Source organism: Syngnathoides biaculeatus, chromosome 4 (assembly GCF_019802595.1).
Source record: "Syngnathoides biaculeatus isolate LvHL_M chromosome 4, ASM1980259v1, whole genome shotgun sequence".
In the NCBI taxonomy this organism is placed as follows: domain Eukaryota; kingdom Metazoa; phylum Chordata; class Actinopteri; order Syngnathiformes; family Syngnathidae; genus Syngnathoides; species Syngnathoides biaculeatus.
In genome coordinates, this window is record NC_084643.1 from 11,236,313 (window position 1) to 11,252,500 (window position 16,188).

A 16,188-nucleotide genomic window follows, 5' to 3' on the forward strand; every position below is an offset into this window, starting at 1 on the left:
ATTTGCGACAGATACAACAAATTCCCCCCCGCAAATTACATTTCATCCGCCGAACCGCTGCGCCCCGGCGAAATCCTACCGAGGCCTAATTTCTCTTACATAATGAAAGGAAGTGAAAACTTGTAATGGCATTTGAGCGCCACGCAGCTTTTGTAATGTGGAATGATCAAATAAATCAAGCAGAAATTCATGCATATCTCGCTAATCCATTTCAAAGGCACTTTATTTGTTTTGGAAATAGCAGTGGGTCGTTCCAATTTGAGTCCTAAATAGGCAGTTAGAGGGCAGGGTTGTGGGGGGGGGGGGGGGGGGGCGTCGCGCCCAGGAGATGTGCGCGTTATTTGCACATGCATGAGAGGAAATAACCTGCAGTCACCTTCAAAACTTCTGCAGCTTCTTCACTGCTGCACGCCATAGAAATCTTTTCTTTCCTTAATTTTTTTCCTTCCTCTGCTCTATGGATGCAGTTTTTTTATTTGATAGAAAACATTAATGAAAACTTGGTGGCACCTGCATAACAGATGGCGCTGTTTGGCTTTGTAATGAATTCTTAGTTTAGGTCTGTTGGAGCGGTGTGTATCGAAATCCTCGCGTGTTTGATTTCCAACCACTCAATTGTTCAATTAAAATCAAATAAATATCAACACTTTTTCCTTGACAAAGTCAAACAGGTACAGTTTTCCTCTGAATCGCTGAAGTCATTTTGTTCTGTTGTACAACCACCGACGGGTCGCGTAGCCCAGTTTATGGCCTCGGTGATCGGCTGGTCCAGGCCAGGACTGCGTTTCCCAATTCAATCCTCGCACGGTGTAACATTCATACTTTCATAACAGCGTCGTTACCCAATTTGACTGCTTGAGTTAGGCTAAATATTACAAGTGGATCTCAGAATGAACCAGGGATCGGCCCGATAAATCGAAGAGTCGACTTATTTAAGACTCGGCGTCAACGTCACAAGTCTGAAGTCGACGGACGTCCGTGAACATTTTTATGGCTTCTCGTCTCTCAGTTTTTCCACACGCACGTCAGATGGCGTCGCCAGATGGCAACGCCCCGTGGATCGGAAAAATGTCCCGATGACGCGGTCAATCGTACACAGCCGTCCAGGTACCAGAGTACCAAAACAAGATGGCGGTTTTCCTCGCTGGCTATTCCGATCGCAACTAGTTCGAAACTACTCAAAGCCGTCAATCCTCAAATACAAAAAAAGCGCGAGGGAAATTGGAACGGCGAAGCAGAGAAAATGCAGGATGGGACGAGAATGCAACTGCATTCATCGCAAGGCTGAGTTGTATTTTTTTATCCGTTGTGTTTCAATACAGAGTACAGTTCACTTTTAAGTGCAGTACATTTGCATTCAATCTTCAAGAACGGTTTTGCTTTTTAAAAAAACGACTTAGCGATTACACATATTTAACTTTGATGTGTCATATGATCCAATTGAATTCCAATTTCAGATTTTACCTTCTTCTTATGTGGGGTTGGGGACTTGTTTGAATTCTGCCGAGCACGTGGCCGACGCGTGTGTGTGAAGTAGAATCCGATGAATTCCGTTGAGCGATGAGCCTCCGACCACATTTTGGGGGGGAAAAAAGTCAGCTCGTGTGGTGAACTTCACCGTCGTAAATCGTTTGTTGTCTGCGCTCTTTGAAAGAAAACTGGAATGAGAGAAAGGAAAAAGAAAAACAGACATCAGTGTCAGAATACTGCAGGTATCCGTAAAAATGTGACTGATGTCGCGCTCTCGTATCATCATACCACCATTCGATGAAATTGATTTCAAAGTGTAAAACTTGCATGCTTGCAAAATATGTCAGGTTGATTAGCTTCCTATTTTTATGCTTCGTGGTGAATTTTGCTCAATCTTGCAAAGAATGTCACCACAAAAGCCAGCGTGGTGCGCCAGTCTGCGGCGATTCCTCCTCACCTTTAAGATGTGCCGTTATATCGCTATCGTTTCATATTTGAGCCATCAATCACGCACTTGGAGAGGTTGTCACTTTTTGCGCACGTCTCATTTTGAGACAAATGTCGATTTGAACCGTTTGGTTATGAAATAGGAAGAAGAAGAGGAAAAAAGCGGGAGGGTGTGCGCCTGCACGCGTGCATGCTGGCTCGCAGCTTGTGATTGATGACAAGGACTAAAGTGTTGGCACCCGGGACAGGAAGTGGACCGGGCCCGGGGAGGACCGAGGTGTGCTCTTCTTCTTCTGTCAGGAGGAAACTTGATTCATCCATCCATCCTTCCCACGGACCCACCGGTGTCGCTATTGTCGCCGTTTCCATGAGTAATCAGTTGCGCCGTCCTCCTCCAGACACGTTTAAGCGGCTCCTCCGCCGACCTGCAGCGGGAGGAGGCTCCTCTCCGTTTTCCATTTCCTTGGCCACCCTCGACTCAAAAAGACTCCAATCGTCTTCGTCATCTTCAAAACATCCCAAAACTGCCCCCCCCCCCCACCCACCATGTCAATGGACATCGTGCTGCTCCTTCTGCTGTGCGTGCCTTGGCCACTTGGGGCCAATATATAGAAATAGAGACGGATGGAAAGTTCGGCAACTGAATCAGTAAGCTTGGACTAAGTCACTTTGCAAAGGATAACTAATGCTGCATATACATGTGAACATTGGACAACCCCAATTCCCCCCAAAATGGAGACGTGACGTGTTAAACAAGTAAAAACAGAATACAATGATTTGAAAATCCTCCCCAACTAATATTTAAATGAACCGTACAGAGACGGGATATTTACTGATCAAACTGGTGAGCTTAATTATTTTTAGCCAATAATAATTGACCTTGATTTTTTATGGCTGCAACATGATCCCAAAAAGATGGAGCAGAGTCATGTTTACCGCCATGTTCGTTCCATCATCTTTTCTTTGAACAGCATTCAAGAAACGTTTGCGAACTGAGGACGCAAATTGTTGAAGCTTTGTCGGTGGAATTCTTTCCCATTCTTGCCTGATGTGCAGCTTCCGCAGTTCAATAGTCCGGCCTGTCCGTTGTCGTATTTTGCCCTTCATAATGTGCCAAACATTTTCACTGGTGGACGAGTCTGGACTGCAGGCAGGCCAATCTAGAACCTGCACTCTTTTACTCCGCAGTCACGCTCCTGTAATACGGGCAAAATGTGCTTTGGCGTTGTCTTACTGAAATAAACAGGGGCATCCATGAAAAAGATGTTGCTTGGATGGCAGCACATGTTTCTCCAAAACCCCAATACACTGTTTCTGCAGTAATGGTGCCTTCGCAGATGTGTAAGTTACCCATTCCTTTGGCACTCATGCAGCCCCATACCATCACAGATGCTAGCTTTTGAAATTTCTTTTCCTCTTTGGCCCAGAAGAAAACCAAATCCACAATTTCCAAAACAATTTGAAATGTTGACTCGTCGGACCACAGATCACTTTTCCACTTTGCATCAATCCGTCTTAGATGAGCTCGGGCCCAGAGAAGCCGGTGGCGTTTCTGGGTGTTGTTGATAAATGGCTTTTACGTTGCATGGTAGAGTTTGAATTTGCTCCTATAGATGTAGCGCTGAACTCTATTTACTGACAGTGGGTTTCTCAAGTGTTCCTGAGCCCATGTGGCGATATCTTTTACACATTGATATCGTTTTTGACGTCGTGGCACCTGTTGGATCGAAGGTCTCGGGTGTTCAATGTTGGGTTCTGGCCTTGCCACTTACATGCAGTAATTTCTCCAGATTTTCTGAACCTTTTGATGATATTATGAACCGTAGATGATGAAATCCTTAAATTCCTTGCAATTGTACGTTGACGAAGATGACCCTTCACGTTTTTGACTATTTTCCCACGAAGAGGTCATCCTCGCAATATCTTCGCTTGTGGCAGCCATAAGATTCTAAGTTCACGACTTTTTGCAAAAAACACGTTTATCACTTTGAACATTAAATGTCTAGTCTTTGCAGTGTATTCAATGAACGTGATTTGCAAATCCTTGCGTTCTGTTTTTGTTTATTTAGCACAATGTCCCAACTTCATTGAAATTTGGTTTGTAATTGTGTCGTCCAACATGTGTTGCTTCATGGTTTGTGTTCCAATAGCCCCTTGGAGGCTTGTAACAAACTGACTGGTGCTATTCCCGACCCCATTTATGATGTCTTGTATTATTTGTTGGAATTTGTATCATAAGGGAAAGTTCAGTGATTGTTTTCAATGTGGAATTCGTCTTCTTGTTTGGCCAGTCACTTAATTCATACCCCCCCCCCCCCCCCCAAAAAAAAAATAAAAAATAAAAAATCCACCAATTCCTCATCAGGAAATCTTTCTTAATCATTTAAAGACCAAAAATGATTGACTTGAATACTATTTGTTTCCCACATTTTCTCACGTACAGATGTCCTTTATACTGATTGTATAAAGTTGCGTAATGTGTTGGTTAAAATCTAGTTAGCAATTAAATAACCCGCTTTGCGCGGCGACGGCAGCAATTATTTCGGCTCGATTTCATAATTAGCGGCCATTCGTTTTGTACACAGTATCCTATTTAAAGTATGCATAACGGAGCATGTGTGCCGCGAGTGGGGTCGTGCGTTGAGACTCGTGTATACCTGCTCGCGTGTGTGTGTGTGTGTGTGTGTGAGATGGCCTGTTAATTGCCTGACAGTGTTCCCACACACACGTCTGCTAATGTTCCGCTTGCTATTCAGTCTGCGGCCTGCGTGTGTGCAATAATCCCCCCCCCCCCCACCTCCCCCACAACCACCCTCCCACCCGCAACCCTCCACCCCATCCTTTGGTACGGGTTGTTCCATTACAATAGCAGCCTCTCGTTTGATAATTAACTTTATCCCAACAAGCGGTGATCATGCGCCGACATTAGACTCTGAAGCAATAAATAAGATTGAATCGCCGGACACTTTATTAGGTACAGCCGCAAAACCCGGGTTCGGATTCCCGCTGTCAGAGTCGTTGCAGTCATTAAAGTCATTTGTTTACATGTCTGCAGTGTGCATTGTATCATACTTTTCACACGTTAGTTGCCTTACTTAAATCTAAACATTTAACCACTTTCTTTTTGGTGGGGACACGTTCCAGAGCCACCCGTAAGAGAAAATTGGCTCGCAAAATCCTCCGTGTGAGAGGCAAAACAAAATGTGCTGGCATCGAGTTATTAGTCAGAGGTTCACAGTCAATCTGACACGTAAAACACGACAAACATCACGTTTAAACCAAACTATGTAATTTCATGTAAAGAAAGTGCACCATCTTAATGCTAGCATGTAAAACAGATACAGGCTAACAGAAATTGGCATCCATTTTACAGTAATAATAGACTTTCAAACAACTGTTCCTTTAAGAGATCCATATTTTCAGGCGTAAGCTGTATTGTCTCTTCTCTGTGGGAACAAACAACATCACTGCAGTTTATTAGGGGACCTTCTCTGCCTCTTCTTGACTTTTAATGAGCGCATCAACTCTAAAGTTGGACTCGCGTTTGTACAACAAGAAAAAAGATTGCTTGAAAATCGGATTTTTAGCTAGCATGAATACAATGTAAGCAATGTAGTTTTCACTGCACCGACTGTGTACTTTTTGTACAATAGTTGTGTGTTGATATTATTTTTAAAGTATGTTTAAATACCTTCAGGGTCTGGGACCTCACCTCAATGATGAAGGAGCGTTTGTTTTATTTTACATCATGGCCGCAAATTTGCAATTCACGTGCCACAAATTCACATCTCGTAGCCACAAAGTTTCCTTTTGTGTGCGTTGGAATATTTATGGCCATCGTTTTTGGTCTGTAGGATCTCGTCAGATAGCGCAGCTTTGTCCCGTGAAGGTAAATTCGAATGCACAAGCAAGGACTCGGTCGGACTGGGTCCTCGGCGACGAACCTCTCCCGCCTTCTTACTCCTGACAAAACACGGACGCACACAACCGCCAGCTAATAATCACACAGGAGTTGGAGCGACTATTTTCTGGCGGATGCTGACAGACGCCGCTTGTAAGTCTTTCTCTTGTGCGGGTGCGCGGCGCCACTCTCATTACAGACGCTGATTAAAGCGTAGATTAGCCAGCAGTGGCCCTGCGCGCTCCTCACCAGCGACGCGCTCAATATCAATTAGCGACTGCGCCAAACGCAGCATGTCCACCGGTGGCTCTCGTCTGAGGCTCCTGTGCGCCCCCACCCCAACCCTCCCGCAAAGCTGCTAGGCAACACCCCCCCCCCCGACATCCTTTTCAAAAACAACACTAAAAACAACACGGTTGCAAAAAGAAGAACGCGGCTAAGACCAAACACATTTCTATCATCACTTGATTCTTTTTTTTCTTTTTCTTTTTTTTTTTGTATAGTTTAACTTTAGCCAGAGAAGTATAAGTTTTATTGCAATCCTGTCGGAGCTGAGTGAAATTCTTTGGTCATATTTGAATGCGGTTCGGTGCATCAGGAGTTTTTGCAAATGTATGAATATGAGGATTGGAAACAATCCAAGCTTTTCATTCATGCTTATATGAAGTATTACTTTGTTCAATTTTTGAGCCTCTGGGGTACCGTGGCTACAATTAAAAAGCACATTCAATATTTAGTAGTGCAAACCTGAGTCACAGCTTGTTTTTCTTCAAAATACATTGTGGTGGTATATGAATGCATAATCATGCAAATGATATGTATGACAAAGAGAACTTTGAATTCACTGACAAATACATGCATGGAAAATTTTGAAGCTGCTTGCCAAAAGCAAAAGTGTCCAAATTTACTGAACCTATTTAGTAAGCCAATTTCTTTTGAGGTTACTTGAGGGTTTATTTTTGAATGACAAACTGTAATAATAGTCATCATCATCATCATCATCGTCCACAATGCTTCAAAGTAGCCCACTTGTGAAAGTTGCTATATTTCATTCTTGAGTCGCTGTAAGAAAATCAAGTGCGCATTTAATTTGAGCATGTCCGTATCCTGTGTCAAATGAAAATATTCAAAATGATACCCTATAAATCAGCCATAACTCTGACTGATGTGTAAACTCATTTATATTCCAATCTATATCATTTCACGGCTGTTTATGGAGGGTCAGCGTGTGAAATGATTCAATTATAACGCAAGAGCACAAGCGCTGATGGGCTTTTTCCAGCGAGGACGACCTCCAGTATTTCTCGCGTACGCGGCGCCGACAGACGGGCCGCCCAATTAAAAGTGGCCATCGATTATAGATAGCCGCCCGCTGGCGTACGGAGGGAAGACGACGTCGGATGCCGTGCCGCTGCCAATCCGGGCCGCGCCGGAGCCGCACGCTAACCAGACCTGACACCGGCATATTAGATGTGGACCGGGTTAATTCACCTGCGCTTGGCCCCTGTGTCGGATCCGCGGCGCGGCGCTTTCGCTGCCCGCTTTAAATGCTGCCGATCATTAAGTTGCTCGCAGCTGCTTGGTATCGATTTCAAATCACAATGATTTCACTTCCCTGCCATCGATCAGACCGCGCAGGGTCGACGTTTACAGTTTTCAAGCCCTTCGGCGTTCCCAAAATTGGGATGGATTCCGCTTCCTTTCCAAGGGGGGAGGGCGAGCGATTTGAAAGCCGTAATTGTTCAAACAGTCCTCACGACCTGACAGTGCATTTTACAGTAAATATGACCTGCGGAGGGTCTCGGGCCTCTAATTTGAGAGACAAAACAACGACGACAAAAAGTGCTCGAGGATAAACAACCAATCCAAGAGAGACTTACGAAGGTGTCAGTCATCATTTTGTGCTCATTAGGGATGATTGTGATTTTCTGGGGTTCTGATTGGTTGTTTCTCCTCCAGCACTGCACTTTGTGGTCCTTTTATTCATAGAGCATGAAAAAAAATGGAGACCATTCTATCGGACTTTACCCCATTTGACATGCGGAATTTTATTCCCATCGATAACCACGCCAAATGGCAAGGTCTTAAAGGCTCTTCAAGGGGAATTCCGCTGGTTTGCATGAACAAGGTCATGGAATATGTACTCTATCTTGACAGTGTGGTGTTAAATCCTCTCTCACGTAATAGTTTTGAGGAGATTTTGATCGACAATTACAAATTTTCAGGGGCGCGGCCTTTTTCATGAGTCACATGACCTACGTGCGCGGATGTGCGTGCTGTTCCAAATGCTCGATTGCATGGGACGCCATTTACGATTTCGCGGATTTATCCTTATCTGATGAAGGCGTAGCAGTATCGGTTGATCGGGAAGACGGAGGAATACTTTCATACAGATTGGATCCTGTGGCTGTAAATAGTGACATGAGCGCGCTCCCCGGCCAAGCTAGCTCTGGGGCTCGGCTATTTACAGCCACAGGTTCAAATCTGTGTGAAAGTTCTTTGCTAACCTGACTTGTCAACAAGAGAGAGAGAGAGAGAGAGAGAGAGAGAGAGAAAACGACAAAGATGTCACTTGAAGATGTGCAAATTCATCCGAGCCTTGACATAAGGTTTATTTCATTCACAGGTGTCAAACCCAAAGTGGGAGGGGCCATATCCTTTTCCGTACTCCACCCCCCCCCCCACAATATCCAACACTTTGTGAATTTACTTCACTTTCAACACCAAATCCCTTCTTAAAATAAAGTGAACAATCACTGTTGGCTGACTAGCATTTGTTCCGTGACTCCCAAGTTCACATTTTTAACTTCTTGTTAAAAATACTGCGCAACCTGCGAATTTGAACTTCTCGGTGATTGTACAAATCAGTTTTGGACCCCAAAAATTTGCATGAAAAAATTCCCCTGGATTTTGACCCACTTCTCGGTATCAGAACACCAAACCCAAAGCGGAACCCACGTTGACCGGGGAGCCAAACTCCAGTCAAGCGGTGCCGAGACGACCCCCTGCTCACATGCTCAAGCCAGTGCGTGCTCGATGTGGGTCGATTTTTTTTTTGTTTGTTTGTTTTTTTTTTGTTTGTTTTTTGTTTTTGTTATTTTTCCCACTATTTTCCTTGCCGCGGGCCCGAAGAAAGACCGCGGTTCTACCTGCAGCCAAGGAAAAGGAAAGTTGAGCGAACTACCTTGGATCAGAGTACGGAAATGAGTGTTTGTTACGCCTTTCGCTAACTAGCATCGTATGGCTAAGTCGACTATTTTGACTATCCTAAAGAATAAGAATGTGATTAAAGGCAGCTCGTGTTGCCAAAAGAGTGACTGAGATTCCAAGGCTAATAGAAGAAATGGAGAAGCTACTGGAGAATTACGCACGAGTCACTCCGATGCCAAAAAGGTAAATGATACACATTTAAGTTTTTGCATTTTCAATTTTTAAATTGCAGGGTGTACATAAGTAGGAATTAAAATTGGAATGAATACTTTGGAGGTTGGAAACGGATTAAACTCATTTACATTATTTCCAATAGGAAAATATATTTCAGAAGTTTAACAACTCGGCTTCACAAGAAAAAAATCTGTTCAAAGTCCGAGATTCCACTGCACATAAATGTCTTCATGTTGGTTTGTTAGAATTTGGGCACAGTGACACCGTCCCCCCTCCCCCCATGATAACTCTCACCAAACGGATTTTCTGGACCAGAGTCTGCACACTCACAGTTGGAGCTTAAAAATCAAATCTCACAAAGTTAGCATGGCAGCTTTATGAAACGAATATTTCTTCTTTATTTTTCTCAAGATGCTGCGCCTCCTCTGAAGCCCTCTGGCGCCCCCTAGGCGAGGCGTGCCGCACCTTTGGAGAACTGCCGGTCAAGGAAATGTAAGTCATGTGTTTTCTCGTACTGCTTGTGAGGTTTGGCCACTTTTGATGCCTCTGTGAGAAATTTGTATTCCGAAACAATTTCATGCCATTGTGTGTCATTTTCATACAAATGCTGGACAACACAAAAAGAAGTCAATCACCCACCCGCCCGCTCTTAATAGTTGGACACGGTTGGAGAACGGCAGTGCTAATTTGTACGTCAACGTGCAAACACTCCCTCGCTATCACCTGTCATTGCCCCCCCCCCCCAACCTATTTCCAATTTTCTCCCTCCTATTTTCCACAAAGCTGCTTTTCCATTAGTGTTGGGAAAACATGATGGCAGGTCCATTTAAAAAGCCGCCGCTCCACCCTTCCCATAAGGCCTCACGCCCGGGAAAATAAGAAATTAAGAGCGCTCGCTGTCTCTCCCAAAGTCGTCCATCGCGGCTCCCGGAGGGCGGGACGGGCCGGCTTTACCTTAGCATATGTTAACTATTACAAGGTGGCTTGATAGAAGACAACAAAATGGCTGGTAATTGACGTAAAATATGACAAAGCGTCGGAGTCTTTGCGAGGGAAGCGTGGCACATTACGGCGTATCAGCTCCGTAATGCGGCTGATTAATGAAAGATCAAAGTGGCGCTCACTCAGCTGATTCTGTGAAAAATGACTTTTGTGTTGTCATTCCGACAAGCCGGAAAAGACTATTAGCCGGGATCATTATCAATAGCCATATTTTCAAACTCTATTACGGCAATCAGGCTAGAATTTATTCAATAGATTTAGTTCATTTGCTTGTAATTGATAAATAATCAAAATTTATCAATGTACTTGCACACATTTCACTAACAATCAGGGAAAACTGCCCCATTTACCAGCTGACTTGGTCCAAATTAGAGCTAAATTGATGATCAATTAATCTTGGGAGGGGTAGCGCGCCGCGTTTAGCAGAGGAGCGGCGCAAAAGTGCACGGCGGGGAGAGGGAGGAGACCGCCAAAGGGCGATCAAGACAACGGCTGGACACGGACGGGAGAGCGGCGGAGCGGAAACGTCGCAGCCCGCCGTGTCGCAAAAACAAACAGAACAGCAAACGGAACCCCGACGATCGCGCGTGTCCCTAACCCGAGAGGCGTCAGCGGGCCGAGCGAGGTCAAAGGCGGCGAGCCCGCTTCGTCTTTCATTTGCTGAGCCCTGCGCCGCGTTTTCATAATTGCCGGCGCATGTTTCTAATTTCAAGCCACTCAGAGACACCGCTGACCCAAGTCCTCCCCTTCTGTCCCAACGCACGCGCAGACTTTGTCACAGCAGACAATCTCACGCTGAAATGTTTTCAAGTAATATTGCCCCACCCACGAGGATTTTGTGCTCCGTTATACCCAAAGTTAAGTTTGTGGCCGTAACCTTACACAAGGGCCTGATTTGCTTGATGTAAGAAACAAATTCCTCCATTGAAAATACATATTTAATGTGGTGGTCCCAGCTTCAGTGTCGCCGTCTAGAATTTAAAAAAAAAAAAAAAATCAACCACAAACATTGGTCGACGCAGAATAAAAAAATATTAAAAAAAAAAAAAAAAAAAAAAGCATATTTGCACCAGCCGACACCAGTTTGCGTCACCTGGAACCATTTGGCTACTTTTGTTTGCAGACGGACGCACTGTTGGACAATTGCCCCCCATTTCCCCCCCCCCCCTCCAAAAAAAAAGACACCAGAGTGTCTCCTTGTGATTTTGAAGACATGAGATGTGCACTAGAACACATAACATGTTGTAAAAGTGATTTGTAGTTTCATAAGTTTGTTGGTTTTTTTAACCCAAAATAATCATCACTCGTGTGCTAATATTGCTAACTGTTTAGGAAAGGCCGTTGTATTTTTTTTTTTTTTTTTTTATGGTTGACTCAAATTCTCTACAGGGGTGTCAAAGTCATTTTTGTGGCGGGCCTCAGAGGGCCGTTTTGGCTGTGAATGCATCAAAATCTTTTGCCTTATCATATTTACACATGAAATTGATGAAATAGTTTTGGAATCTGAAATCAAGGGAAATGACTTTTTCAAGTACTGTTGATGTTTGCTAGCACAAAAATGCTTGCAATATCTCAACGTTATCATTTATGATGTGGCAAAGTTTTTGAACAAAAATCATGGAAACTGATCCACATGATTTGCCAGATCTGGCCCCCGGGCCTTGAGTTTGCCACCTGTGCCGTAGACTAAGTCCCACCAGAAGCAGTTTCAGGACAGAAGTCTCGTAATCAGACGTCAATGAGAATAACAAGCGTGTCTTAGTCAATTGATAACCAAAAGAAAATTGATTGGAAAAAGTTCGGACGGTGACAGCTAGACCTAAATGGCAGCCCCCGGTTGCCCCCCCCCCCCCATTTAAAATGCACACGGAGTACTTGATAGTTGACCTGCAGTACACACTAACGCCAGCATACTTCCAAGAGTACTCACTCACTCTTACTTTGACTTCATTCGATTGTCATTGATTGTCGCAACTTGCAATTGTTAATTATCAAGCAATAACGAAATCATCATCGGCTCGCTTGCGTTTTTAATCAATCACTCGGCAAGGCAAGAACGTCCACACGCGGCCGTGACGATCTCGGTCACTTTCGACAATCGCTCGGCTAGCGTTAGCTTAGCCCCGAATAGAAATTGTCGAATAATCCAAACGTCAAATTTGCTCGATAACCTCCCAGTTCCGCGTTTGTTAGCGAAATCCTTGAAAGTCTCGTTTTTCCGTTACGTGGGGAAAATTCTCGATTCAAATTCTGTCGACAGTTTGACCGCCATACAAATTCTGCGTATGTAGATGTATAAGATCGAAGTACTTTAACTTCCACGTCGGCGCTATGAAGTAACTGCGCTTTCATTGTTTAAACGGAATGTGTTGCTCGTGATGCAATTTGTCTTTATTCTAACAATGTTTGTGTTGATTATTATTATTTTATTGTCAACACTCTCACTCGAGTTTGCTGACAAGGTGGACATTTTTGGCTCATGTTAGCGTTAAATCTGCACCCGGTGGACCTTGGCGTCGCGATTTGGTTAGCGAGCTGACCGTACGCTCTTCAACAGATTTCCGGAAGGATTTTGGATGGCAGAATGACAGACGGCATCCAGCTGCACGCGTCATGCGATGAAAAGTAGCAAACAAGTGGAAATATTTATGATGCCACTAGCCTCTAATTTAGGACAAAATGCCGAGAGTAAGTGTACGAAAAAATTATCAGCAGATTTCCTATATCAGCAAATGACACCGTAATCAAAGCACGTGGTTGGCTGGAAGGATTCCTTCTTCTTCTCTTGACTGTAGATTTGAATTTGAAAGGGTGTCGCCACCTACTGGTAATCTCGAGCGCAGATGTACGGAAATCTTTTTATCCAGCAGATTGGAAGACCATGAAAATGCATGTAAATGTTGTCATTAGTCTATTTGACGGGGTCGGGTGGATGGGATTGGCTCTTATTTGATCATCCTGCAATTTTACCAAACTCAGGAGAGTTCTCGCGGCGCTTCGTCCCCAGCGGGCTCCATTACGGTGGCTAATCAGACGCGCTTAAGAAAGAGCATATTCTAAGAGCTGGAGCAGAATCGGAAGGGGGGGCAGGGGACGGGGGGGGGGGGGTAGGATGTAAATACACCATTAAAGCTTCGTCGGTAATCCTTTGACCCGGTTCACTTCGAATCAGTACTGCATCTTCCTTTCCAGATACAATTAAGGACCGTGTTCATTAAAGGATTTCCTTTGTTTTGGGCAAAAAAAAAAAAAAAAAATGTAATTGAGATAAAGCACATTCTAGAGCAGCGTGATGAGAAATGAGGATTATGTCGCAAAGATGCCGGCTCCGAACAAATTGCCAGAATACACGGGATTTGTTTGGCCGATGGCCTTTTAAGCTTGGATACTGTCAAAGTGTGCACTTTTGCAAAAAAAGAAAGCAGACTGGAGTCATTTGTTGTTGATTTTAATGAAGTAAATGTGACATTTGGAGCAACGGTGGCAACATTTGCATCTATATTGCGCCAGCCAATCGTCTCGTGTCCTGATGAGTGAATGCACTTTGTCGTTATTTAAATTTTCACAGTGCGGATGAGACCTGCCGCAGACTTGCCACCGAGTCAAGTGGGAAATCACGCTGATATTTCTTCCTGTTTCTATGAATATTTATAGCTTTCCCTAGGAGAATCAGGGTGTGTTTACTCTCCCCCCCCCCCCCCGCTTTGTTTTAGCTGTATTCAGATTTTAATGCCATAAAGTACACAACGTGTAGTCATCTATCCAATTGGTTAACCAAATCCAATTAAATATGGATTTCTTCCACAGGTTTAAATTCATAGTAGTATTCATTTTGTGTGCGAATACAGGAGAAACTGTTCTTTTTTTGATGGATATGAAAAAAATGGTGGAGATTGAAGCATGGGGGTGGCAGCGTTATGATTATGGCAGTTTTTTTTTTTTTTTTTTAGCTGGAATTGTTAAGTCAGTTTTCGCACACAACATTCAAGTTTGTCAGGAAATAAAACAAACAAAAAAAAAATCATGTCTGGAAAGTGGAAAGCTTGCATCTTCTAAAGCATCTAAAGCTTCTGATTCGGCAATTTAGATTTTTCAGTCATTTGGACTGACCAATTGAAGAAAAAAAAAAAAAACAAAACATAAAATGGACTAAATTGGGACATGTGAGGTTTTGCTCCAACCAAGTTTGAAAATCATTCATTCTGAAGACGTTCACATCACATTTAATGTAGGATATGCAGACGTCATTACAATACTTCAAATGTTTATTTTGACTCCCCCTCTTGATGAGATGAAACTTTTTTTTCAACTGAGTTGAAGATATTGGAGGTCAAATGAATGTTGGAACATACAAAAAAAAAAAGTGGCTGGCCGGCAACCAGTCCAGGGTGTACCCCGCCTCCTGCCCGATGATTGCTCGGATAGGCTCCAGCACCCCCTGTGGCCCTCGTGAGGATAAGCGGCTCAGAAAATGGATGGATGCGCAAAAAAAAAGTGGCATTTGAAGAGGGGTGTGTGTAGACTTTTTGTGTCAAACGGAAACACAAACAGGCAAAATAATCTTCACGTCGTCGAGCTCAGGGAATTGTGCAGGTGTCCCTAATGTTGTGGCCCGGTCACGGACAGCCGCCGGGAGCCTTTGTGGCTATTTTTAATAAGGAGCTCCACGCGCACGCGCGCCAGCGGCCTCTCCGCGTGACACACTCCTCCTCTTCCTCATTAAGGAAATGGCTCTTCTTTGCTGATTATTTTATTTGGGAGCTGTGATTACCGCCATGCGCGATAGATCACGCAGTGCCGGGGAGCAGGCGGAGGGCGGCGGGCCTAATTGGGGCTCGGGATGCACGCTGCGCTGCGGCCGAGCCGAGAGGGAAGCCTGTCACCGGGATGGGGGGGGGCGGTGTGGGGGCGGGTGGGTTGTGTGTCGTGTGTTGCACATCGCGCATGTAATCGCTGGACCGCCATCACGCACACAAATGTCATTTTGAACCATTTCTGTGGACGGAACATCGATTTTCGCACCAGCCTAAAAAGTAACCCCAAATGTTGTATTGACGTCACCACAAAAGAGGCCTTGTCGTTTATTCTGCAAAGGAGTGGATTTCAAGAGCAAAAACAAAACCAAAAAAAAAAAAAACGAAAAAAGAAAAGAAACGGTGTCGCAGAAATCTCCACCATTGCGATCGCACTTCCAAATTACATTTTTTATTTTATTTGGATTTTTGTTCATTCAGAGTGCGCGCGTCAACAGCCCCCGCGTGCACTCAGACGCGCCGCATTAACCCGCGTGGATCTCGCGCGAGTGTTTCCACTGCAAGGGAGAAAAAGATTGATGTGGGCCACTTGGGCAGGCTGAGTGAGACGTGGAACCCGCGCAAGCGTCCTCTCGCTTATTACGCCATTAAATTTGGACTCGGGCGCGCCAACGGCAGCAAACATTACGAACGATTACTTTCCCTTTTTCCTCCAACGTCAACAAACATTTTTGTTTCAAAACGCAATATTATCCTTGCATATTATCGGATCAATTAATTGTTTTCCGATATGTCGTCATGAATGCAAGATGGAAGATTCGGTCTTTTCAGGTCAAAATGGACCAATATTATTATTATTATTATTATTTTGCCGTTTGAATAGACTGAAATCAGAAGTTAATGGTACAATTCGATAATACAATTGAATTATGCTCATTTGTCACTATTGTGAATCTAATGAAAAAAATACTAAGATTAAAAAGAAAGACTTGTTGGGAGGTTTGAAATAAGAGACAAAATTAATTCTCTCTAAAGGTTTAAAAGCCCTACTTGCATTCTGTCTCATTTTGGGGGATTGTATTTGTATTATTTTCTTGTAATTAGAGTTATTTTTTACTAGAAGTAAAAATTATATTCTTCACGTTGTCAATGTATCATATTAAATTTGACACATTGCTATCTGCTCTGTATTCATACTGATTTACACTTTTTCTTTAGGGGTTTACTCAA

General features: G+C 43.9%; 1 protein-coding gene across 5 annotated transcripts in view; it reads left to right on the top strand.

The window, feature by feature from the left end:
• LOC133499788 (homeobox protein orthopedia B-like) overlaps positions 1-16,188 on the top strand; it is a 72,050-nt gene that overhangs the window by 49,796 nt on the left and 6,066 nt on the right. For 4 of the 5 annotated variants that reach the window (XM_061818120.1, XM_061818122.1, XM_061818124.1 and 1 more), the window contains exon 3: positions 9,614-9,694. The gene's annotated coding sequence lies outside the window, so the exon portion shown is untranslated. Of the gene's footprint in view, positions 1-8,528; positions 9,212-9,613; positions 9,695-16,188 lie in introns of those variants that run through there. The other variant, XM_061818125.1, reaches the window with a different exon arrangement.